General features: G+C 40.5%; 1 protein-coding gene across 4 annotated transcripts in view; it reads right to left on the bottom strand.

Annotated features, from left to right (window-relative positions):
- The window catches only part of CSTF3 (cleavage stimulation factor subunit 3), a 114,475-nt gene that overhangs the window by 42,032 nt on the left and 45,944 nt on the right, over positions 1 to 26,499 (bottom strand). The window contains exon 1 of one of the 4 annotated variants that reach the window (XM_053267971.1): positions 25,667 to 25,770. The exons of the other annotated variants lie outside the window; for them this stretch is intronic. The gene's annotated coding sequence lies outside the window, so the exon portion shown is untranslated. Of the gene's footprint in view, positions 1 to 25,666; positions 25,771 to 26,499 lie in introns of those variants that run through there. 4 annotated transcript variants of the gene reach the window in all.

Genomic DNA, 26,499 nt, shown 5'->3' on the forward strand with positions numbered 1-26,499 from the left:
GAAACACTAATATCGGGCAGCAGTGACATAGGGAGATGCTGAAAGGCATCATCTCATACTGCATGTGAGATGGCAATGGTAAACCCCTCCTGTATTCTACCAAAGACAACTACAGGGCTCTGTGGTCGCCAGGAATTGACACCGACTCGATGGCACACTTTACCTTTGCAGTTTCTCCAGTCAGAGATTCAGAAATACAGATTTATAAAGACCTGGAGAGATGCTCAACTATGAAAATTTTCAGTTAAAGTACAGCAATACACATGGTCCCGCTTGGTTAGGGAGAAGACAGGGGACAGCAGCAATTACAATAAATATTTTGCCTAGAATAACTTATTTTCATGAATATCCCATTGACCTGTAAGATGACATATATAAAACAAGGGCAGAAAATCAGTAAGCAATGGTTTGGCAAACTAAACATCAATGTGTGGCAAAATCAATACTGCATAAACATTTTAAAGGCCAGGGAATTTATCTCCCTATTATCTTATTACCATGCAGCAAAGCTGGCTGCTATCCGACAGGGTAAATCTGGGAGAAATTGCAAAAGTATGCAGGTGGAGCTAAAGATACCACTCATAAACTTGCTATGGTTCAATAGAAAAGATAAGTCAAGATAAAAAATATAATTTTTTATATTTTATAGCATTTTGACATAGATATATGCATCTGATCTGTCCAGGTTTGTCTTCCCTAACAGCCATATTTTATAATGATCAATCTCCTCCTTTGAAAAATTATGATACATTATTCTTTGGACTAATTATTAGTTGTTAAAGACTTTGGATCTTTTATAAGATAACATACTGGCTTATCAAGAGATCATGGATGGATGGAAAATGAACAAAATGGTTTCAATATTTTCAGCTAAAAGATACCTTGATAAAAGTACTACAAAAATTTGCAGCATTATATCTGCAGAAAAAAAATTGATTATGATCAAGATTTAAAAGAGTAATAGGCCAATTTTATCAAGTTTAGATGCTAAAAGGTCAAATTATGATTATTTATGGGGAAAGCAGAGATTATAGGAGAACATGGGTAGATGTTTAATGTTACACTTTAAAAGACCTAATTAAAACTACAGTACTATTGGTATTTGACTCCTGTACAACTAGCACATATTTATAAAACAGTTTCAGAACATTGCTGGAAATGTCATAGTGCTAAAGCAGATATCTACCATGTGTTTTGGACATGTGACCAGATAAAAGAATTTTGGTTAAATATCTTGGATGGGATAACAGAAATTACTGGTTATGCTCTTTCAAATATCCCCAAAGTAGCTTTGTTTGGATATTAAAAGAGGATGATATAGAACTTGTATTTTGATTAGTGACCACTGTAATATTATGTTTTGCCTCTTATTGGAAGTTCCTCTTGTTCCATTGTTACTAGACTAGTATAGAGGTATCAGAAATGTAGCATTACTTATGTAATTGACACATTATAAGTGGACAAAAGAGAAAGAAGACGCAGATAAATTTATCATTAGATGGATTTTATTTATTGTTCACTGGAATATGAAATTTAGTGATAATGTTTACCAATATATTTTGTTTTCACATGCAAATTCTTCAAATAGTCATTTTTATTTTGCTTGTCTACACATATTTTTAATACAATTAAAAAAGAACTGCAATTGTAAATTTGCAGGACCAAAACATTCGTTTATGTAAAAGGCAAAATTTTAAGAGTATTTGTTGAGATCTAGTGGTCACCAACTTCACTCCTTCCATGCCCCAAATACACTTTAATTATTATTAATATTACTAATTATCCCTCTAATCTAGGCCAGGAATCAAAGGAATAATACAGAAAACAATTGAGAAAATAAACATCAGAATTCAAGAATGACTAATACACAGCCAGAGTGAAGAGAGTTGTGCCAAAATATAGGACTAAAAATGGTCATTCCAAAAAAAGTAAATCAAAGGCATTACGTTTCTCTCAAAAGGATAATACTAATTCAAAATAGTATTATTCACTTATGTTTCCACATATGTGACCTGTTAGCTTGCTTTAGACTTGTCAACATGTTGAATTTCAAGTTAATTGCATTCACCCTGTGGACTGAATCTAATTTTGATGTTGGCATGTAAACTCGTGTCCCTTTAAAAATGCTTATTTTGCATCAGTAACAACCCCTGGAACTCATCACACTTTTATTTTATGAGTGTACCTCTAAAAATGGAATCTGCAATGCAATAAATACCATAAGCAAACTGCTTTTGAAACTCTCCTTCAAAAAGGAGATTTAACTGATACTGTTTTGATTGTTTTTAATGTTGTTTTAGAATATTGTTTTAAAAATTTTAAATTGTTATGTTTTAAAATTTCCTGGTTTTGTTTTTATCTAATATTATTTATTTATATATATATATATAAAATATTATATTATATATTTGTTTTAATGTTGTTTTAATCTTGTTGTAAACCGCCCAGAGATGTAAGTTTTGGGCGGTATAAAAATCTGCAAAATAAGTAAATAAATTAAATTAAATTAAATACAGTTTGCCCTGAGGTATGGGGGAGATGAAGAACATACGTGTGGGTGCACGCACACATTTATATATAGAAATGCAAAGGTGATAAGATAACAATCCTATACATTTTAAAACATGAGAACAGTTTTATTGTCAAGTTAGGCATTAGTGGCACTTGGCCTCGCTCTCTTTTTCATGTGAAAAACCTTTACAACCAAGATCTAACATTTACCATGAATAAAAATTGTGTTTGAAACTTACAATGACAAGACAGTTTGATTTGTAGTGTTGGAAATGCAGAACACAACAGTGCGACTAGATGTATCAGTTGCTCAATGTAGAACATCCCAATCAGTCTTGATCTAATAACTGTGGTAACAGCTGGTACACAGTTGCACTTAGTTTTCCCAGAACTACAGTGCTACTTAGAAGCTCATACCTGGATAAACTCTGCACAGAGCATTGTTGTAGGGAAATGCACAATACTGTTGCTCACCTCTAGTCATGTGCACTATTTTACTATCTGGCTACTACCTGCAGAATTTGGCTCACAGTGTGGTAGCCTGTTCTTTGCATTCATAAGAAATCTATTTTTCCTGTTTTAAGCACATGATGTGGGCAGCAATTGTGCTGAAGCTAAGTATGTCTTTGTCTGCTTAGTGTCTGGTTGGGAGATAACCTGGAAAACTGAAACCATGAAATGTAAATATAATAAATAAATTTATAGTTGAAAACATCTATGAAAGACTCAAGCCCTCTTCAGATGTTAGTGATGTAACCATGAGTGCCTGTGACAGTGCTGGGGCGAGACTTGCTCCCCACTTTCAGAAATCCAAGTGGTGCTCGTGTTTACATCAATCAATAACATCTGGAGAGGGCTTCAGAGACAAAATGATCTGAGAAGGGAACTTAGTGTCCCAGTGACCAATAGGACTTTAAAATTTAATTGGTGACTCATCGCATCTGATTAACTCCCAATTCCAGTTTCTTCACTCTACTTGTACCTGCCAGTGCCAATAATAGTCCACAAGTCTTACTGTTCAACCTGGTTTACAATTCAACTATTGCCATGTTTTACAGTCAGAAATCCACTTTGTAATTGGTTGCACTGTTTCAATACATTTGCTACATGGAAGAAATTATCTATATCTACATCTATATATACTTGCCAGAATGATGGAGCCAAGTGGAACCCAGAAATCAATGGGGGAAATCTCATTAGCCTTGACAATTTTCAGTCAATTGCATGCTTAGCTTATAAAATAGCCATTGATACATTTTTGTCCCCTTTCACCACTTTGTTATAAGTTTATGGAGAGTCTGACAGCAACTGAACCCAGAACAGACAAATTTTCTAAGACATGGCATTGTTAACTCTTTTCTTTGGTGCTATGCCATGTGCAAAGCCAGCTGAGCTATTCCAAAAAGTGAATAGTACAATAAACTCAGGATGCCTCCACACTGAGCCATTCTCAGCACGCTGTATCTGCAACTTAATTTGTTGACAAGAATTTTGATTTTAGAACTGCAGTTTACACACAACAGGGAGTATTAGATGTCCTGTTGGTTTGAATGCTGTTTAATCTCTCTCTCTCTCTCTCTCTCTCTACACACACACACACACACACACACACACACACGATGCACTTGGCAGTATGAAGGCAGCCACCTTAAAACTTGTAAATAAAAACTAATCAGGAGACTAGGTCTCTGCTGGCTAGGGTGTGCCACATCACAAGCCAAGGTGCTATTCAACTTGAAATGACCACCTGCTTAAAAATCATACCCTGGATGTATATGTCTAGCTACCTCCTATCTATCCCCAACTTCCCTTTCCAAGAAAGAGTGTTGAATAAGTGGTAGCCTTGCAACCCTGAGTGAAGTTAGATACCACCACCTTTTCACACCCTCTGCAACACCTTTTCACACCCTCTGCAACCTACCTTTTGGTCTGTCTATGGCATTAATAAATAATAATAATAATAATAATAATAATAATAATAATAATAATAATTAAATTTCTATACCGCCCTTCCAAAAATGGCTCAGGGCGGTTTACACAGAGAAATAATAAATAAATAAGATGGATCCCTGTCCCCAAAGGACTCACATTCTAAAAAACCCCCACATAAGATAGACACCAGCAACAGTCACTGGAGGTACTGTGACAGCAAGCCCATTCTCATGATTGAGAGGGCTACCAAGCAGGCAGCGGGGAAGGCTGCTTAAACTTACCTTCCCCGCAGATGACTGCTCCTCCATTGCTGGGCACACACATCACACACCCAGATGATCCTCCACTGCCCCAGGCAGTGCGGATGGCTGGGGCCTGGGACATGTCATCCCGGCACCTGGAAATCCCATAATTCACCAAGCAAGTGCACGGTGAAATTGGGAATCCCCTCGGCACTGGCTGGGAGCATGCTCATGTGTTGGTGCCATGTGGCGCTGACACACAAGCACTTAGCCGGAGTTAAGGGCACCCTCGCACCAGTAACCTTGGCTAAACAGCAGTCTCCCTAAGCAGGTTTGCTGCCACCCCACCGCTGGGAGCTGCATGGCTGCTGGTAGTTCTCACACACAGCCAAGACCCGGCTTGGCTGCCTTAGCTTGGTCTTGGCTGTGCATAAGAACAGACTCAGTATTTTTGTCCTTGATAGAGAATCTCCACCTAGAGATCCAGCAGAGAAATTACATACTGTTAGAATTTTCTGCAGCATTGGATAATGGTAGATCATAACATGTTGCTTACAGGCTGGCATGGTTTGACAAATGTTGAGAAGTAGTATTCGTTCCTGGCAAGAAGAACCCAGAGTGCCTACAAGCAACTGCTTGTCGTCCCGCTGGAATGCCCCATAAAGAGTCCCAAACTGTCCCCCATCCTCTTCAGTGTGTTTATTAGGCTTCTGAAATAGATTATGAGATGACAGGGAGTACATTGAAGATGCATGGTTCTCTTTTAGCCCAGATTATGTTGTCTGGGTGCTTTTCTACTACTACTACCACAAATATTTATATACCACTTTTCAATAGAAGTTCTCAAAGCAGTTTACTTAGAATAAATAAATAAACAGAGATGGTTCCCTGTCCCAAAAGGGGTCACAATCTACAAGGAAATATAAAGTAGACACCAGCAACAGCCACTTGAGGAATGGTATGCTAGACTTGGATAGGGTCAGGTTTTCTAGAGACTGCCAGTGGCTGGGAATTGAATATGGAGGAACTGCTTAAAACTGAATTCAGACAAGGGATTTATACACAGCATGCCTTACAATTTGGGGAGGGCGTGGGAGAACTGCGACATACAGTTCTGAGATCGGTCAGAATGTTTTGATACATTGCCACTTCAGGACACCCAGGTTGCAGCAGAAGCCAAGAATGCTAACTCCAACTAGTAAGTAAACTGTTGCCTCTTCTCTCTGATTGAGACCCAGTGATTCATCTATGCCTTTGCAAATACAAGAGTAGACAATTGGCACTATGTTATTATGGGTCTGCCCTTGATGAGTGTGGAAGTTGTGGCAGGTACAAAGAGCTATGGCCTGCATTTTGGGATGGTGGTAGAGATAATCAGCAACATATTAAGCCTATTCACATGACCACCCCAGGGCAGGGAAAGGTAGGAACAAACCTACCTTCCCCCTAATCAGTATTTTACTGTGTAGAGCACGGCTTGTGCTCTCACAAGATCCATGATGCTTCAAGTAGAACAGATCTCTGGAGGCCGGGAAAATGGATCCTGGAATCCAGATATCCCACAATACACCATTCAATGAGCACAGTGCATTGGGGGAATCCCATGTGAGTCAGGTGCTCTAGGTGCCTGTTTGTGCGCTTGGGCTGCAAATAGCATGAGCACACACACACACAATCCTGGTCCTGGGATGGAGGGGATGCTCAAACCTCTAAGCCCCATAAGGTTGGGTTAAAAACTCAGGCTCGGGGCTGGGGCAGCACCGGGATCGGGATCGATCCCGGCGTTGCACACGAGCAGCCAAGTCTAGGCTGGGCTGCCCAAGCCTGGGTTGGCTGCTTGTGTGCTCAGCCTCATTATATTAGTATTGTAATATCTGGATTAACTCACTATTTACAGCACAATTCAAGGTGATGGATATGAATCGGTCAAGATCTAAACATTCTGGGGTCAGCGTCTAACTGCTCTCATCCCCATGTTCCATCACAGCTCTTATGATCAACCAGTCTGGAACAATCAGGATCAACCCTCAAGTTTACTATGTATTAAGTCTGCAATTGCACAACAAATAAAGTTGTGACACTCTTACTTCCAGAAAATCACTAAAGTCGGACTTGCACACCCATTCTCCAGAAATTAAGAGATCTGAATTTGGGTTGGTTTTTGGTGGCCAAAGATGTCTTAGTATGAGTGTTTTACTTAAAATATTAAAGTATCTTATGGACCAAGAGGGATAAAAACCCCATAATTTGAGGTGGTGGTTGTTAAACTTGCAGTACAGAAACACCCTTGCTTAAAACTCCCTTGTTAGGGCATTTTCTCTGAGGAAAAGTGAACACATTTAGGACCTTATTGTTAAAAAACAAACAGGCAACCAAGGAAAAGATATAATAAGACATTTATAAAATTATTCCTAGCATGGTCTCTCTCTCTCTCTCTCTCTCTCTCTCTCTCACACACACACACACACACACACACACTAACCTGGCGCCATCCAATAAAACTAATCAGTAGAAGATTCAGGACAAACAAAAGGAAGCACTTCTTCATACAGCATATAATTAATTTATGGAGATCACTGCCATCTAGGTTAGTGACGGACAGTAAAAACACATTCATGGACAACATGTCTATTAACAACTGCTAATCATGATGAAATGTTACCTTTAGATTCAGAAGCAATATACCTCTAAACACCAGTTGCTGGGTAGCAACAGTGGGAGAGGACTATTTGTCTATATATCCCATTTCTGGCCTTTCAGAGACATCTAGCTGGCCACTTCAGGAACCACAATACTAGAACAGGCAGGTGTGTGCTTTGATTGAGCAGGGCCCTTCTATGAGTTATACTAGCACTGTTTCTAAGGTTACTGTTGTTGAGAGAAACTGTCTGGCTTCAGAAACAGATGAGCAAATAAAATGTAAAGATTTATTTGAGGTCATCCACGAAAAAGATTAGCTTTAATCATTTGTCTTTTGGAACAAGACTTTTTATAAATAAAATAAGATAAAATAAGATAAATAAAATCTGGCATGTTAATGTCAGACCACATGATAATGTTCTACTTATTTGTATTTATTGTGGAAAGGTATTATTTGTGGTAAGAGGGCTATAGGTTTACTGCAACATTTTGACTGTTTTTTGTTTGGTTTTTTAAAAGCAAAGTTGGAGTTTTGACTATGTAGCCAATCTTCTCAGAAACGTTCCCCCTTGCCTATACTATTTAACAGCAATTCTACAAGATTCTTCAAGTTTACCTTGCTTCTTAAGGCAGCCTTATTTTCTTTCAGTCATTTTAGAACAAGTCACACTTCCATAGAAATAACATGTATCTCTCCAAGTTGTAGCGAGTTGCCCTGAATTTCCATTTGACTCTCTGCATATTGTTTCAACTTGCATTCAAATGTCATTCAGTTTCATTATAGAAATATTCTTCAGAAAAGGCTTTTGCTCCCATCCTTGTTATCAGGCTTGTATCCATGTATTCATTTTACAAATTCTATAGAACTGCTATAAAATATGGATAAAAGGTTTGTCTTTTTATTACCTACTTGAGTGACAATACCTACTCCAATCTCTTGTTCCAGAAGGTGTGGGCCTTCTCCTAAAGATTTTACTGAGTCAATAATTCATTTTATGCATCTACTAACATAACTTTTAAAAGGTCCTATCAGGACAAATAGCAGCATAATATAAGTCAACAGCATCTTATGGTCTATAGGTCAAAGGAGAATAACAGTAACCTACAAGAGACTACTGAAAGTTTCACAGTAGAATGTGTCTCTTTCAAGCTGGAAGAGAATGATCTTCTCTGAAATAATGGTATTTGGGAAAACTGCAGGAGGACTTTAGTCTGATCACAACAGCCATCAAAGCCAACTATAAGAGATGGGTTGTGCACAATAAATGGAACCATTTGGTGAATACAGGAAATATACACCTGAAGTTATTAAAAATGAGATGGTGATAATTACTATGCTCCATATCAAAAGATTTCACACACAATTTGAAGATTATGTATATAATTTAGAGAAAGTGCATGAGTCAGAGACTGCCTCTTACACATGTTCATTTCAAAAAGCATCAAGGATATATTCTAACATTCAAGGGTATTATTATGACTGGTACAGGTTGGAACACATCTGGCACTCTTTGGCTTCTAAAACAAAAGGTGTTCAGTACCTTTTGTGTTCCACATCCCAATGACTGCAAGCACGTGACTTGAAGAACCAATACAAATATCTTCCAAGGCTTTGACAATATTTATCCCAAGTGTCTAATCTTAAGATAGTGTTCCTGGCTTTGCTCAAAATCTTGCAAACAGATGAAATTTACTTTTTGTTATGCTATGTTCATGTACTTGGTTACTATCATTTACCAGATAATGGAAGTTTCTTAACAAGTACTTGTAGCTGTTACCAAGAAAGGGAAGAATCAGCTGTATAGTTGAAATTTCTCAATTTCTTTATGAAGTGAAAGGAAAAAATCTAAAATGCTGGAGATAACTTATAGAAATATATCTATAGCTTCAGTCATCAAAAACACTTTGGTAGAAATGGCAAAATGTCTTTCAGTTTGAAGTTGTTGCACATCTATCAAATGCAGTAAGAGCAAATCATCTTAGAACCAATCACATATTATGTAGTACACATATAAAGGAGGAAGAAGAATCATGCCCAGAGGCTCCAACCCCAACACAAGTTTGGCATAACCATTGACAGAGCCTATGAATGCACAAGCTGCACATGTGACCAAGGATTCTTGAATAGAAAGGGTCTCCAGTTAGGTGTATACCAATACCATGGATTATGCCAAACATGTAGAAGACAGGGGGCACAGGTCAGCAGCCATTATTATCCCACTCCTTCCTCTATGCCTATTGATCATGTGTGATCAGTCTATTTGTAGTCATTCACCAGAGCATAATTATGATCATTTATGTATGAGCTCAAGTGCTGACAAAGTAATACCAAAATGTGAAGAAAGATTTAGAGCAAATGTATCTTCAAATATTAGGGATCAGGAAAGGAGTTTCATAACATTCAGTCAGAGGCTAATTTGATATTCATGTGAGTGTGCAAAAAGCTGAACAGTGGTCATGAGAATACAGAGCTGGGTTACCAGACCGTTGGAAATTGATTTTGGGTAACAAAAAGTGGGTTGGAAGAGCAAATATGTTTTCAAAGTCAAAGGTTTAGGACCCATCCATCAGGCATACCATGGCAGATTCTACAACATTTCTTTCCCCCGTACCAAAAACCAAACATTTAAGAATCTCCGGAGAACAAATTATTTGACTAGAAGTTAAAAGTACTGTGAACATTTATCCTTTTATGCGCCTTTGTTTCTCTTTCATTTTCAAAATGGACAAAGGGATACAGCTGTTACCTACCTGGAGCTGGTATTAATGCACTGCACATACGCAGAATAAAAGAGTATACGCTTCCAAGTTTAGACTATCTACAGATAAAAACATTGTAATGAATCAGAAACTACTGTGTTAAATAGGGCGATGGTTTGAGATTATCCCATGGTTTGTGAAGTGCTCATTTGAGCACTTCACATGCAAATGTTTGCATGAGTTGCCAAACAGTTGGTGCTCATGCAAGAGACACAATTGACCCTACCTTTCCTGGTCATAGGAGGAAGGAAGATGCAAAACCCAGTGGGAAGAAGGCATCAGCATAGTCCATTGGGACCAAAGGTAGATGTAGAAGAAGTGATAGTTTGGGGTCAGTGGGAAAAGAAAGATGACTTGGGAAGATAGAAATGAAGTCTTATGGAACTTTGCCTGCTCCTACTCTCCTTACAAGCAAATAAGTTTACAAAACTGTGCTACAAATTTTATATAACTATTTAAAATATAACAGTGTAAAGAAATGCTTTTATTAAGTGAAAGTGTAAATAAATGCTTTTATTAAGCAAAAGTGTAAAGAAATGTTTTAATGAAGTGAAAAGATTCAGCTAAGTTCTTTTTAAACTATGATCTTCACTGTCTATTAAAACATCATTTGACTTACATTCACAATTTTAAGGTATATAAAATAAGAAGAGCTACTGGCCTTTTATGATTGGCCAAGTTCCATGGATCTCAAACAGACCATTCTGGAATAAGTTGTGTGCAACAATGTCTCAAAATTGATAGGTCCCATTCATAATGAAATCTTTTATTAAAGATTTGAAGAAGTCGTAAAACAATTATCTCAGCCATGCTATATTGTGGGACACATCCCATTTTACTGTTCATGCTAAATGAAAAAACTTTAGCTGCCATTTTCCACAAAATTTACATCTCCATTTCTTAAAAAGCATACGCAGATGAGCAGAATGTCGCTACATATATTGTAAAACAGTACTGAAAATGCTGTGAAGATTTTTTCATTCTATTTCAATATTTTGGTAATAAATTACTGTACATATTATAAACAATATAAACTTAATGAACTGAAGCAAAAAAAAAAATCATAACTAAAAGATCCAGAATCACATTTGGATAAATGTTTTGGTATCTGAATCCATACTGAAGGGCTTGTTGTAGGGAAATAATTGTTGATGCCATACCCTGGAATTAGAACACACTCCATATAAGCCTAATAGGCAGACTCATTTATCTCATTATTGTATCAAGAGAATTTTTTAGACTCTTGTGTCAAAACTATATATTTTTCACTAGCAATGCCCAATCCAGGTATTTCTATCACACCACTCCCCCCTTGCTGCACTTTTAGCTACTTTCTCCCCACTGAAAACCTGCTATTGTCTTTCCCCATAACCCAGCCTCCCTCCTGACATCACAATGTTCCTATCTTTCTATAGAAAGATGGGACAGAGGCGTCAAACACCACTCTTCTCCTATTTCTACATGGAGGTCTCTGAAAGTGTACCAGAGCCTTCCCTTTTCCTCACCCACACCCTTCCTTCACCCACCTTCTAATATTAAGCTCATGCTAAGCACCCAAAGAGTTCTTTGTCAAAGGCTCTCCAACTCATCAAGGTTAGCTTTATAATATATGTACCAGCTTAGGCAAATGTGTTCTTGTGTGGTAGCTTCTTTTTAACAACTTTCCTTCAGTTGTCATGGATGTGTGGCTTTTATTGAACCATGAACGTGTCTCCAATATTTGAACTCACACAAAATGATATAAAACTATCAAATGTTTTTCTTACATTAATAGCATAAGTACAGGACAGAGAAGAAATGCTAGTTTGCTTTTGCATTTTGAATATTTTTTTAAAGTCTCATGTTTCTGAAATTATATTGTTAGCTGGGAACTTCTTTGAAGCATCTTATTTTTAAAATCAAAATTCTGATTTTGCACAAAATTCTGCTTTACAACAATCATAGCCATGATAGTTTAGGAAAGCAATAGACCCTGACCAGGGTTCTAAAGAACTGTTTGATTCCATGCTTCTACTGGGGCTTTATATTTGTATTTTCTGAACAGCATCCACCACCACCCTTCCCCACCCACCACCCACCTCAAATAAATCCACTGGGTCTGTGAAAACCTTTGGGTTTATATGCAATAGCACTTGGGATTCTGCTTCTAGTCTGCACATAGCTGTAGAGATTATTTAAAGCCTGTTGTGCAAAATTACAGCCCTTATCTCCTATAAGTGTATAATGATAGTAGCTTCTTCTCAATTACTTAATTTAAAAGTAAGTTTGTGCTCTTGAAATAAAGTACCCTGACACTTTGGAATTGTACTTCTATAATAACTGGCATTTCCGCAAAACAGTAGACTTTTGCGGGGTGGGGGTTTGCTAAAACCTGATCATCTCTTATCTAGGTAATTGGAATTTCTTGTCCCCACAATCCCAGCGTCTGCCCTCTCCAGCTGATGCACTCACTAGTGTTCCCTTCTCATCACAGTACCCTTTAAGTCCTTAAACTGGCTCCACTGCTTCCAAGCTTCTTGTTCTTAATTTAATTGTCTCCGTTTTTCTGACTCTGATTACACCTCTGCTCTGCAATCTCCTTTGCACACATTTCTTTCTCCCCTTCTGTTGTGCACAACATCTACTGTTAGTTCCTTATTATTGTTTATGTGCCCTCTGCTAAACCACTTCCTATGCCTGTAACAGCCTCTCTTTGTTCATCAAGCTCAACATCACTATCCTTTCATATTCCTGATTTTAACCCACTTTTTAAACTTAAAAGAAGTTCTGAAATTTCTTAAATTGGAGACAGACCATCATATATATTTGTATTTTTTCAACTGAAGGCAGCTTCTGGCATGTACACTTATTCCACTTTTATCTCTAGTAAACAGGATTTGCAGGTTTTTGTATTGTTTCAAAACCTGTAAATCCTGTATACCCTGATGTAATAGTAGGACAAAAGAAACATGAGTAGTGACGAGACTCTCAAATTTCTACCCCATGAGTAGTGACGAGACTCTCAAATTTCTTAAAGATTAGCCTGTTTCTAGTCTTAGCCTCACTCTCACACACTCTCTCTTCTTTCACAACTCTACCATGTTTCATGTCCACTCTCTTAAGTTGACAGCAATATTTGTTTTAGAATATGACTTTTATGTGGGAAAATAATTTCTCTAAAAGTACTAGGGCATAGCATTTTCTAAGAGAATTCCTATCAAAACCTGTGTTTTAGCCCTCACTTACAGAGGCACACAGTCTGTTCAATTATGATTACAGTATTACTGTAACTTTAATGTTGTAACCCCAAGAGGCGAGATAGAACAGTATTGTGCAGGAAAAGTGGCCGACATGAGGCCCGGTATCCCATCCACGGTGAGGACCTGCCAGGGCTGTCTCACACTTCAAAGGCAAGCCCGGAGAGTATAGTGATGAAGCTGCTGTGGAATTACTTTAAACTGCCTCCAAGCAGCAGCACAGCACTTCCTCCACTGGAAACCATGAAAGGGGTGCTGAGGTGCTGCCCTCAAGGGGTCTAAAGTCATTCTGCAGCAGCCTCATTACTTACACCATCAGGGCTGCCTTTGAAGTTGGATCATGTTGCCATCTGCGCAACATGCTGGTCAGTATAACTTTCTTTAAAGAGAGAGGAAGTTTATACGGTTCTAGTTGATTAGATAGAACTCAGAAAGATTAGGTATCCAATCAGAAAGCAAGAAAGGTATTATGACATAACCCCCTCAAGGAATATCTAATTTATTTGGTAAATATTGAGATTTATCAAGCTGAAGTTATTGCAAAAGATATTCAGGTTATCTACAAAAGCTTCACATTAAAAACAGAGATAGTTAAGAACATCCTGAATGTCCCCAAATAATAAGAAATTAAATATGCTGTTTAAACAAATTAACCTCTAGTAGCTTATGGGGAGACTGACAGCTGAATGTTATGAGTTGTCTGAGCTCACATGCAGAAAGTTCCTTATAGGTCATGACTGAAATTTGCACTCCGAACTAAGCAGAAGACTGGATGGAGTTGTGGATGGTATGTCTAGGCCTCCCATGTCCTCTAAAAGCCTGTTATGGTGTCTATGTACGTGTAGCAAGGGAGAAAATGGAGAAAATAGGGCTTTGTTGTGCTCTGTAGAAATGACTATGCCCACACAGGTAAGAATTGTGCTGGGTTTTTTTGTGGGAGTGTTGATAGATATTATGTGTAATGAATGTTTAGAACAGTTGGGAATTCTAAAATTACAGGGGAATGCAATAACTTTTGTTTGGATCCAAAATGTGCCTAGTATGAGCAGAAAGGAACTTTTGCTTGCACAAGGTGGTGGCTCCTTGAATTCTGCGAATTTTCCGCTTCTACAACAGCTTCCTGCATTCAATCTCATAGAATTCCAGAGGGTTACCCAACCTTCAAGAGCGGAATTTTGAGGGTAGGAAAGCCCCACAACACAAAGAGAATTCTACTTGCACTTCCTTGGATCCAACGTTGTACTTCATAAAACAGGCAAGATAGGTTTCTTCGAATTAGTCAATAACCTATGTAACTGCTACTGCCTAAGAATAGTTACTTGGAAACAATCCTACTTAACTCAATGGAACTGCTGAGTAAATACAGACCACAATCCATGTCCTCCCATACAGAGGATCTACAATGTGTGCAAGCATGAAGAGATCCCTACTGAACCCACCTCCTACTATCCTTCAGCTAGCTGCACAATGTACCCAGTCTTTACTAGGAAGGAACACATAGGAGGCTCTAGCTGTGTGCTAGGGAAGACCAAGACTGCCTTTTATCCACCACAATGGCTGGGCAAGATGTGAAGCCAAGTGAAGGGAGAACCTCAATATCATCTTATGGGAATTTCCCCTCCCGCAAGAACGTATTTATAGACAGGAGTAGGCTGTAAATAAAAATTTGAAATGGTTAACAGCAGTATTAGCAAACTCATTACATACTATTTCATTCATACATTATGATCAAACAGGTTTCAATCAAGGAGCAAGAATGTCAAGAATTGTTCACCAAATTCTAACTGATAAAGCCAATTAAGGGATTAAGTCTGGGGAGACTTCTGAATAGAAATATTACAAATTGGAGAAGAACTTCATCAACTGGAATAATTTATTTCATGACAACCAAGAAATACAGGTAGAGGTTAATGGCTAGGTTCCAGAACACTGCAAAATTACAAGGCAATCAAAGCAAGGTTGCCTCACTGTTTGCTACTAGTCATGTGCACGGACCGGTTCGGAGGCCATTCTAAAGGCCTCCAGACCGGTCCGGACACGGGGTGGTTTTGGTTCGGGAAGAATGTCTGGGGGGTTCCAAAAAGACTAGGGGGGCTTTACTTAACCCTCCCAACAACCGTGCTGTATTTCTCCGAGTAATCGGGCGGCAGGATAGCTCCCTGCCGCCCCCTTCAAAGTCCTGCTCGGCTGGCGGCCGCCCACAAGAAGACCCGTGGCGTTCAAACAGACCCATCGTGAAGTAAATCCATCGTTAAGAAGATCCATCGTTAAGAAGATCCGCTCTGTGGAGTCCCCGCTTGCAAGAAGTCAAGACCCCCTCCCATTCCAAGTCACAAGAGAGGGCGGCGGGAGAACTCCCCTGCCGTGCCCTTCCCCGGTCTGGCTGCAAATGGCTTCTAAGAAGCCTTTCGCGCACCGCGCGCGAAAGGCTTCTTAGAAGCCATTTGCAGCCAGACCGGCAAAGGAAACGGCAGCCTGCAGGGAGTTCTCCGCCGACCGTTCTCCTTTAAAACGGGCGGCGGAGAACTCCCTGCAGGCTGCCGTTTCCTTTGCCGGTCTGGCTGCAAATGGCTTCTTAGAAGCCATTTGCAGCCAGACCGGCAAAGGGGAAGGGCACGGCAGGGGAGTTCTCCCGCCGCCCTCTCTTGTGACTTGGAATGGGAGGGGGTCTTGACTTCTTGCAAGCGGGGACTCCACAGAGCGGATCTTCTTAACGATGGATCTTCTTAACGATGGATTTACTTCACGATGGGTCTGTTTGAACGCCACGGGTCTTCTTGTGGGCGGCCGCCAGCCGAGCAGGACTTTGAAGGGGGCGGCAGGGAGCTATCCTGCCGCCCGATTACTCAGAGAAATACAGCGCGGTTGTTGGGAGGGTTAAGTAAAGCCCCCCTAGTCTTTTTTGGAACCCCCCACCCCAGTGCCAGACCGCAGCTCTGCGGTTCCGTGCACACCCCTATTTGCTACAGCTATAGAAATAAGAATACGATGTATTTTAGGTGCACCCAAGAGCATGTGCATGCCCAGTGGGATTGGTGGTTTTTTTCTATTGAACAACAACCTTCAGGCTGTGTAACAAACTGCTTTTAAGTGGACTGCCCTAACACAAAGTCTCCTCAGCCACACAAAATGATTTTGTGCAGTTCCTTGGGTCTTGGCCAAGGCTATTAAAGAATTCTAATAAACACACAAATATAAAATCTAATTATATGTGCATAACATATTCCTTTTCTTAATAACACCCTTCCTTGAGTAGTAAAGCATTAAGGTTGCATATACAATTATTAGGTGTTAATGCAGGTTAAGATTTTTAAAAAGCAGATAAGGGAATATTTTAAAGGAAGCTCATTTCCTGTTATTTGTATTATGGAATTATTGGGTCTTTCAGTCTCCCAGTGCCTGAAGAAAATAGCCTGCAGTAACTAACAGATAAAATCATATGTATAATTGCTTACCATTAAGATTATGATGATATCCCACATTAACATAGTAAAAATAACTATAATAGCAAAATCTTTTATTTCAGACACCATGCTATATTCACATGAATGTTTACAATAGTAAGAACTTAACTAGATGTGGGGAGTGGAGAAAGTTACCTTGACCGTTCTTCAAAAGATTAAGAGACAGTGCATTCAGCTATCCCATGTATGGTTTCAACTACTATACAATGGATTAACCAAAGTTCTTGAAGAAAAGACAGGCATGAAAAGTGCCTAGTGCCATCATATTTATAAAACATCTGAAGGTTGGAACACTGGATGAAGTGAGTGATTTAACTGAATGATTCAGCTAAGAGATTTAACTTAAAAACAAGGAAACTACAAAATGTAGTTTGTACATTTCAAACTACATATTTAAAAAAATGACATGAATGGCCCATATTTCAATCTTTCCAACTATGAAACAGACTGATTAAAAGAGAATGTTGCAAGTTCCAGAAATCATAAACAGAAAGATGATGAGGCTGTTCACATGAGCAGCCCTGCCAAGGACTGGGCAATGCTACCTGGTTAGGGCTGCTCACATGAAGTGCCAGGATCGAGACCAATCCTGGGAGCTGACTCCATGAGTAACCTGGGTGGGGGTTTGGGTTTTTTTTTAAAAAATGTATGGGGTTGTGTATCTGCTTGGCCCAAACAGACACAGAGCCAGGCACCTAGAGTGCACAGCTTGCAGGGAAATCCCTCAATGCACCACACTTCTCATGAGGTGCATTAAGGGATATTTGGAGGCCGGGCTTAATTTTCCCAGAGATCCGTGCTGCTCAGAGATCCGCGTTGCACGAACCACGTGCCACACAGCAGATCAGAAATCGCCGGCAAGGGGTGGGGGAGAGAGATTTGACCCTGCCTTCCCCGCTCCCCGCCCGAGAAACACTCATGTGAACATTCACACAAAAACATTTACAAAGACAACTGATTCAACATGGATATAAGGACTGAAAGCTCAAAGGAAATATATGATGTCTATATATTAGACAACATTATTAAGATGATGCACAAGTTGCAATTAACACCTTGGAAAATATACTATTTGTATTTATATGTAAGGCAAAAGTTTGTTAGAGAACATTTGGTCAAACAGAGATCACTTCATGTGGAGGCACAATACATGAGAAAGTTTTTATAATAAACTTAGTGAAACATAATTATCTATCTATTAAAGTACTAATAGATAATATGACTTGGATGTTTTGGTTAGGTAGCATGAAGAAAAGCAAATTAATGACAAAATATGCTGACACATCCCTAAGTAAAAGCCCATTACTGGGGTGGGGTGGGGTGGACTAGCAAATGCCTATCAAATAATGTGATTGTAGCTCACTTTTGTATGCCAACATTCCTACCCAATACTTGGTTTCCAGACTTATGAGCATGGCAATCTTTGTCCCTTTCCTTAGTGTGAGGCATGCTAGTTACTAAGCAAACAAATAGGCTTATGATGAAGGTGGAGATTGGGATCTGGGTACCTGAAAGATGGCCTATGCCCAGATCAACTTGCCCATGCACTGAGATCATTTCCTGAGTGTCTCCACTATCTGAGGTGAAGTAGGTGGAGAATAGGGCCCTCTCAACTGAGGTGCCCTGCCTAAAGTACTCTCTCCCAAGTAAATTTTGACTGGCAACAGATGAAGACCTTTTTGTTCTCCTAGGCTTTTAATTTTTGATTAGTGTTCTATAGTGCTGTGTTGTCTGCTGTTCTTTTTTGTGTTTTATTAATCCTACTTTCTTTAAAGAGAGTAAGCTTATGAGATCACCGAGCATTCTGTCTGTGTGTGTCCCTATCAAGTTTGCAATGCCTGGACAAATATGAACCAAATTGGGTACAGTTGTAGGGACACAAAGAGGCACGTCAGTGGAATATTTGGTGATGTCATCCACTTCACGTGAATGTTTGTGACACAAGTGGGCTAACTTGTGAACCACCTAACTGATTTGAATCAAATTTGCTACAGCTGTAGGGACACCTCAGTGGTGTAGTTTGTAATGATGTCACCCACCCCGATTCAAGACAGTGGATGAGTGAACATTTGAGGCGTAAGTGGGGCAACTTGTGAACCATCTAACCGATTTGAACCAAATTTGGTATAGTTGTAGTGAGTGACACCTAGGGACACCTCAATGGTGTAGTTTGTAATGATGTCATCCACCCAGTTTCAAGATGGTGGACACATGAACGTTTGATGAGTAAGTGGGTTAACTTGTGGACCACCTAACTGATCTGTACCAAATTTGTAACAGTTATAGGGACACATAGAGTCACCTCAGTGATACAGTTTTTGATTATGTCATCCACCCTGATTCAAAATGGTGGAAGTGTAAATATTTGAGATGCAAGTAGGCTAACTTGTGAACTACCTAACCGATTTGAACCAAGTCTGCTACAACTGTAGGGACACACAGGGACAGCTCAAGAGCATAGTTTGTAATGATGTCATCTACCCCAATTAAAAGATGGCAGACACATGAACATTTGAGGCACAAGTGGGCTAATTTGTGGGCTGCCAAAATGATCTGGACCAAATTTGATGTAGTTGTAGTGAGTGACACATAGGGACAGCTCAATGGTATAGTTTTTAATGATGTCATCCACCCTTATTCAAGATGGCAGACATGAACATTTGAGGCACAAGTGGGAACTGATCTGGACCAAATTTGGTAGTTTTAGGGACAATTAGGGATGCCTCAATGGTGTAGTTTGTAATGTCATCCACCTCGATTCAAGATGGTGGATGCATGAATGTTTGAGACACAAGTGGACTAGCTTGTGAACCACCTGATTTGAAGTTCAAACAGTTGTAGGGACATATAGGGACAGCTCAAGGACACTGTTTGTAATGTCAGCCACCCTGATTAAAGATGGCATATATGTGAATGGTTGAGGTACAAGTGGGCTAACTTGTGGACTGCCTAACTGATTTGAACTAAATTTGGTAGAGTGGTAGTGAAGGACACATAGGGACACCTCAAGTGTGTAGTTTGTGATGATGTCATCCACCCAATTCAAGATGGTGGAAATGTGAATGTTCAAGGCTGAAGTGGGCTAACTTGTGAGGATGGTAATTATCAATTAAGATTATAGTGGTAGGAAAGTAGGCAGGTTAGTTCTCACCAAAACAGCTTCTTGTTCTTTCAGATGTTATTGCTTTATTGAACTGATTTTGTAGGCAACTTTATTTATACTGAAGGGTGGGATAGGAATTCATTATATATAATGGCTACTGATACAACAAAGCATTGATGGCTTCCTAAATTAGGAGAATTGCTCCTTCCCACTGAAGATGATGGGTGTGTGGGGGCAGGGGTGGGATTTGCATCGGGCCAATGAAAACATAGTATTGGTTGTTCAGTTTTACCTCTCACAATACTTTGCAAGACATGAAAAGGAGGGGTGCGTTTGGGGCAATTCCTTTTTGAAGCAAGCTCAGGTGCATTTGTTGGGCAGTCATAGCCAATGGGGATGCCAATGTTGGATGGCAATTAGTGAAAGTCTTGAGGGAACACAGAGTTCACATGGCAAGTCCAGGCCCCACTGGGGCAATCTTGTGGGGGAGCTGGGGGACAAGGCTTTGCTCCATCAGGGCAGACAGTTCCTTTCAGATGCTGGTGTCCATGTCTGGGACTCCAGGAGCTTTGACACCTTCTGGAGCTCCAAGATTTTCCACAAAGCTGCTTGCTTGTCCTGCCCAGCAGGCCTTTGTGCACTGCAGGCCAAACCAGCTGCACAGCAGAAGAGTCATCAACATTTGCAACTGGTGGGCTGGTGCCTTGTGGATCCAGATCAAACAACTGGATGCATCCAGCCAAGTAGGCAACCATGCTTCCTTGGGTTCTCTAGGAGCAGTGGTTCAAAGATTCGGGGCTGGCAGCCTCCCCAGTAATGCTGAGAGCAGCTAATGACCAACTCTAGTTTTGATTTCACAAACAGGCTCTACACAGAGACAATGCGGCCTTTAGGTCAACAGTGTGCAATTACGCATTCATTTATTGAAGATTCACCAAGTTGGGCAGGCTCCCTGATTGCATTATAGGCAAACCCAGACCCCCCCACCTCTGCCTTGTTGTGACAGCTAAGACCTATGTTACTTGGTCCATGCTAGGAGGGGCCGCTGCTTTCTTGCTACAGTTCCAGAGTGCCTTTGACGCAGTTCCAATTTATGTCTATTTTTCAATGTTTGCTGGTGGTGACTGGCCTACAACTGATCACTTTGCTTCTCACTCATTTCAGATTGGAGCCATTATAACGGCAGCTGAGGAGGATGCTATAAAGCAGAATGGGCCATGGTCCTCTAAGGCATTCTGGCTTTACATTTGGCAGGCCTTGACTTCCCTTACATGAGATGGAAGTTCAGGCCAGATTCCATCTAATCAATATTGATCTTCTCTTTGTTGCTGATCCTGTTGATGGGAAGCAACCTCCTCAATGTGGCTAGTGGGGCATATAATTCCTTACTGGATATCCCAACACAGCAAAGACTTGCACTTAGACTTTTCACCAGATTGAATCCTGTGTTGGGAGTGGAGTGGGGCAGAATGACGTGGTAGAAATTGATCCCACAACCAAACAAACTGGCATATCAGAAGTGTGTGTCAGACATTATAGGAATCTGAGGCAAAAATGACCTGGCACAGATATCCACTTTGGAGCTTATCTCTATGTTGGCCAAGGATTTGGACAAGGTTTTGGACTTGTTTCCGAGGGCTGACATTTAGTTGAAATGCTGCCACTGTGGCCTGGGGCTAGAGACATTAGGGTGGTGAACTGAGCCCATAAGGAAGTTAACCAGCTAGTCAAAATTTTTACATAGCTGGGGGGGGGGGGTGGTAGTGATGATATGCCAACATGATTTTCAGTTCCCCTGTCCAGAGCTGTTTGGGAAAGACAGGATCCATTTGTCCCAAGGCGGCAACAGGGCATACACCGCCTACCTTCAGTCAGTAATCTCTCTGACTCTTTATGGGCAACTTTGTGGAAGGTCAGACGCATAGTATTGTGACACCTGCCTGTGGTATATGGAGCTTGAAGCCAGGATCATACAAATGGTGCAGGGAAACTATGTTAATCAGATTATGGAAGTCTGGGTGACAGTAAACCTGGTTCATTTGTTAGCTGAAAAGCTTTTGAATTGTTTTCATACAATTTATAATTTCAAATCTGCCCCAAGGCCTAGCGTGCTGGGAAACTCATATTCTGGGGTTTGGTTGCTTTTAGGCCCAGAGTCTGCACCTGGGGGCTCAAGGGCTGCCACTGGCCAGGTCAACCAGGCATGACTTCCATCCCAGCCTTCCAGCTACCTTGACCCCACTTGACACCTCAGTTAAAAGTTTGGTTAATAAATTTGGGCCAGACATTCTTCATTGGTCTCAGTGCAAAATAGTGATTGTACCCAATGCGGTTTCTATGGGAACTGGATAGGGCTCTTTCCTCTGGTGAAAAGTTGTAGGCTCCTTAAACACAATGTTACATTCTCCTCTTAGATATCTAACACTACCTCCGTTAGTATTACTGGAAAACACATAGAGTGAAAGAGAAACTATCAGTAGGTGAACAGATATTCAAAAAGGAACACAGTAATTGTAACGAAGTGAAACTACTATGTAGCTAAGGGAAAGTCAAAAGAAAGGGAATCCCTAAACTTTTTGACTCCTCCTTGGTCCTCCAGGACCAGTTCGTTATTGAGCATCATCACTCTTATCATAAGCATAAGGCCAAATTACTGTTTCAAAGCAATACTGTATCTGGTAACTTTTAACAGAAAACCTAACTTGAAAACTTAGACTACACTGCATTTTCACAATCAACTCAGTTGTATACTTTCGTCCCTGCTTGATCTTTAGCATCAGATGTATGTTTTGCATTGAGAATTGTGTTGAAAGTAAGCAGCCTCAAAACTAGCATGTTTTCTACTACCATTCTGGAAGCATGCAAGCCATTCAGGAAAGTTCAGTGGATTTCCTCTTCTTTAGTGCTAAACACAGTTGCAGGTTGGAGATATACATTCTATTCAGCTGCTAACATGCACATTTTTAAATTCACCATGTGAGTGGTCTACTTGTGGCCACCAGAGGATATGTAGAGGACATCTAAACAACACACAGTTCATCTGTGAAACATGGAACACTCAACATACAAGACTTTTCTGCACACTGAAACTGATAACAGGGAAGCCAGTATAGCATAGTGGTTAGAGTGGTAGACTATGACCTGGGAAGTGGTTAGAGTGGTGGACTACGAGTTCAAATCCCCATTCAGCCATGAAGCTCACTGGGTGACTCTGGGACAGCCACTTATCTCTCAGCCTAACCTACCTCACAGGGTTGTTGTGAGGATAAACATAACCCTGTACACCGCTCTGGGCTCCTTGGAGGAAGAGCAGGATATGAATGTAAATAAAAACAAACAAACAAACAAATAAATAATTGCATAAGTTCCCTCCTCATGTAAGTAAACCACTTGTGTTAAGTGTGCTTATCACTCTTTAAGTTTATACAATAACCGGGAGATGAAAGAGGTTTGAGAGTCACTATTATGGACAAAATGATGGAAATATGAAGCCCTGGAAACCCAAGCAATTTAAAAGTGTATTTATAGAGGGCTTTCATCCAGTTAAAAATATAAAAACAGATCCATTAAATTTGATAAATTAATACATTTCCCTATGAATAAAAAGAATAGTTTCCAAAGCATATTTGCCTTTATTTTTATGTTACCAAACCATTACTACTCAAAATTTGCAACACAATACTGTGATATTTAGCCATGATCCCATGACCAGGAGTTTGAACTAGTTCATTAACATTTGTGGAGTACCTGGTTCTGGGATCAGAGCAGCATCTGCTGGCCCTTGGCATATACTAGTGCTCTTCCCAGTCTGTGAAATTCCTAACACAGTCTTCCCCTTTACTGCCTTCTTAAAAGCCAAGTTTTTTTTTGGGGGGGGGGGTATAATAAGAACTTCAGTGAGGAAAAGCAGCCGAGAGAGCAGTGCATGAGAGTGGCATGCAGATAGATCTCTTTGCATGCGGCCTGGAAAAGATGGAAGCCAGTCCTTGCAATAACCACAGTGCTAAAACTATACCTACACCTGCCTCTGTATAGTCAGTGGCAGGGAATGAACACTGTGCTAGATGACATATTCCTTCTCTCTCACACAGCAAAGAATACCACTTCTAAAGATGGTGCCTGCTGCTGGACTAGGCTGCTAAAGTAAAGTTGTGCCCTTGAGTCAGTGTCGACTCCTGGCAACCACAGAGCCATGTGGGTTTCTTTGGTAGAATACAGATGGGGCTTACAATTGCCTCCTCCCGCGTAGTATGAGATGATGCCTTACAGTGCCCTCCTATATCGCTGCCACCTGATACAGGTTTTTCCCATTTTCTAGGAAACATACTAGTGGGGATTCAAACCAGCAGCCTCTTGCTCACTAGGCAAGTCATTTCCCCACTGTGCCATTAGGTGGTGCTAGTAGCCTGTAAACCCTTTAGTTCTTCTTTCTTCTTGCCTGGTCAAGAAAAGAGAGGGAGTAGAAGCTGACTGCAGCCAGACCCTCTGACCTGGCAGTGAATCTGCATCCATTTGCTGCAGAGGCAGAATAAAGACTGGCTCTAGAGAGGAACTAAGAAGTGCTTCCTGAGCCAAATCTGAGCAAATGTTCCTTCAAAAGAACGTGGCTCCCAATGGACTGAGTGAAAAGCAAAGCAGAGTTCTGGAGCACTGGTGGGAGACAAGTAGGGTAAATGGAGTAGTACACATTTAATCAAATTGTTTTTAAACTGACATCTAACCAATTAGTGAAATGGGCCCGCCCTAGCTAAATGCAATCTGGTTTTTTTAAAATTGAGCAAAATGTGTTGTTTACCAAGTAAACCACAGTACTGGTTTCATTTTGCTGCTTTGAGATAGCAAATTTTCTCCCAATATCAGAATCTTAACTTCACAGAACTCCCTTTGGCAATTAGTTTTATCAGCAGGTCTATATGAAGACTACTTGGAGCTTCAATTCCTCTTCCAAAAGTAGCCTGCAGACAAACTGCCAAGTTGCCTTCACACTACCTGAAAAGGGAAGGATGGACTGTACAGCTCAGAGTTTATTAGTAAGGCAGTGATTCCACTTTTTCTAGAGAGCTATCATCTCTGTTTTCATCCCTGAAACCATGTTTGGTGGCAGGAGTTTGTCAATTCGGGTCCTTGCCAAGAGCCCACAACCGACCCCGAGGTTCCAGGCCCTGTATGTGGACTGCCAGGAGGCAGCAAAGCCACTGGAAGTCTCTCACACAAAGCTGCAGTCTTCAATCCATCTCCCCATGTGGACATTCTGAGAAAGTTCTCTTCTCCCACCTCTTCCCAATCCAAAAATGGGACCTCTGCCTCCTTCTGCCCTCCATTCTGCAAAGGGACTTCCTCCCAGAGACTCCAGCAACAACATAAAGAACTGGGGCTCATTTGCAAAGGAGTTGCTGCCATTGAGAAACCGGAGAGTGGCTTCTGCTGCTCAGTACATGGGAGGGGAACATAGCTTCTCAGACCCTCCAGGAGTGAAGAACAGTTGCCACCCTACATTTGCCAGGAGAGAGAATGGGAGAGAGCAGCTACCCAATGGCCAACCAGCACTATCTACCTGCCCCTGCTGCCTATCACCTATTTGCTGCAATGATCTCCTCCTTCCCCATTCAGGTAAGCTGGGACAAGCCAGAGGATTGAGTACTATGTAGCGACTGGTCAGTGCAATGGGGAAACTATTGCAGGGCTTTGCCCCAGGGCCCTCAGCAACTGGTGCCACCCCTACCCAAAGTGAAAAAGCACAAGAGAAAAAGAGATTACCACAAATATGTATTCTCTTACTTGTATGTATGCTCAAGCCTCCCTCTCTTCCTCCCTACAAGGTCTTTCAAGGAGCATGAAGGAACAGATAGGATACACGGGCATCTGAGATTATTAGATGGCATCTTCAGAGGCCTGGATTCAGTCCAGGGGGCACCAGTTACTGACCTTCCAGCATAGAACAAAGCATACGGAACATTTTGTTTAAAACTGCATCAACTATTTTCTTAAAACCATTTTATTAACCTTTTAGTTGGATATGTATAAATGAAGATAGATCTCTTACAGACAAAAATTTGGTCCAAAAGGAAATATTGATTTTACTAATAGAGCCCTCTAACTAAACTGTTTCACCCCACGCCAATTTTTATTATAGGATTTTGTCTTGTTTTGAAGGAGATTATCCAGAATTCAGAACTGAAAATTTGGGAGGGGGAAGTGTTTTCTAGTCTAACTCAGTTGAAAAGTGTGCCACTGTAGAGCAGATGGAATTTAATATCCACATGTCATACAAAAAAATGGTTTCAGAAGAAAGCTAAATGTATTTCTATTTTTGTTTAAACATTTTGATTGATTCAGACTGAACATGTGATTCAGACTGTTTATAATATTTTGAGAACTTGATTGGTAGCAAGGAAGAAACAGATGTGAGAAAGTAGACATGGAGCTGTCCTGGGCATATAATTCCAGCCCTGAAACTTCTGCCCACACCACATGTACACACATTATTTCATATCTTCATCTGTAGTGATCAGGTATTTTAAGCATTTTGAAGTCACTGTGGAGTAGGTACTACGGTGATCAGCAATGGCAAAGGCAGAACTCTGGGCTAGATTTGTCAGTAGGAAGTTGTA

Source organism: Hemicordylus capensis, chromosome 1 (assembly GCF_027244095.1).
Source record: "Hemicordylus capensis ecotype Gifberg chromosome 1, rHemCap1.1.pri, whole genome shotgun sequence".
In the NCBI taxonomy this organism is placed as follows: Eukaryota; Metazoa; Chordata; class Lepidosauria; order Squamata; family Cordylidae; genus Hemicordylus; species Hemicordylus capensis.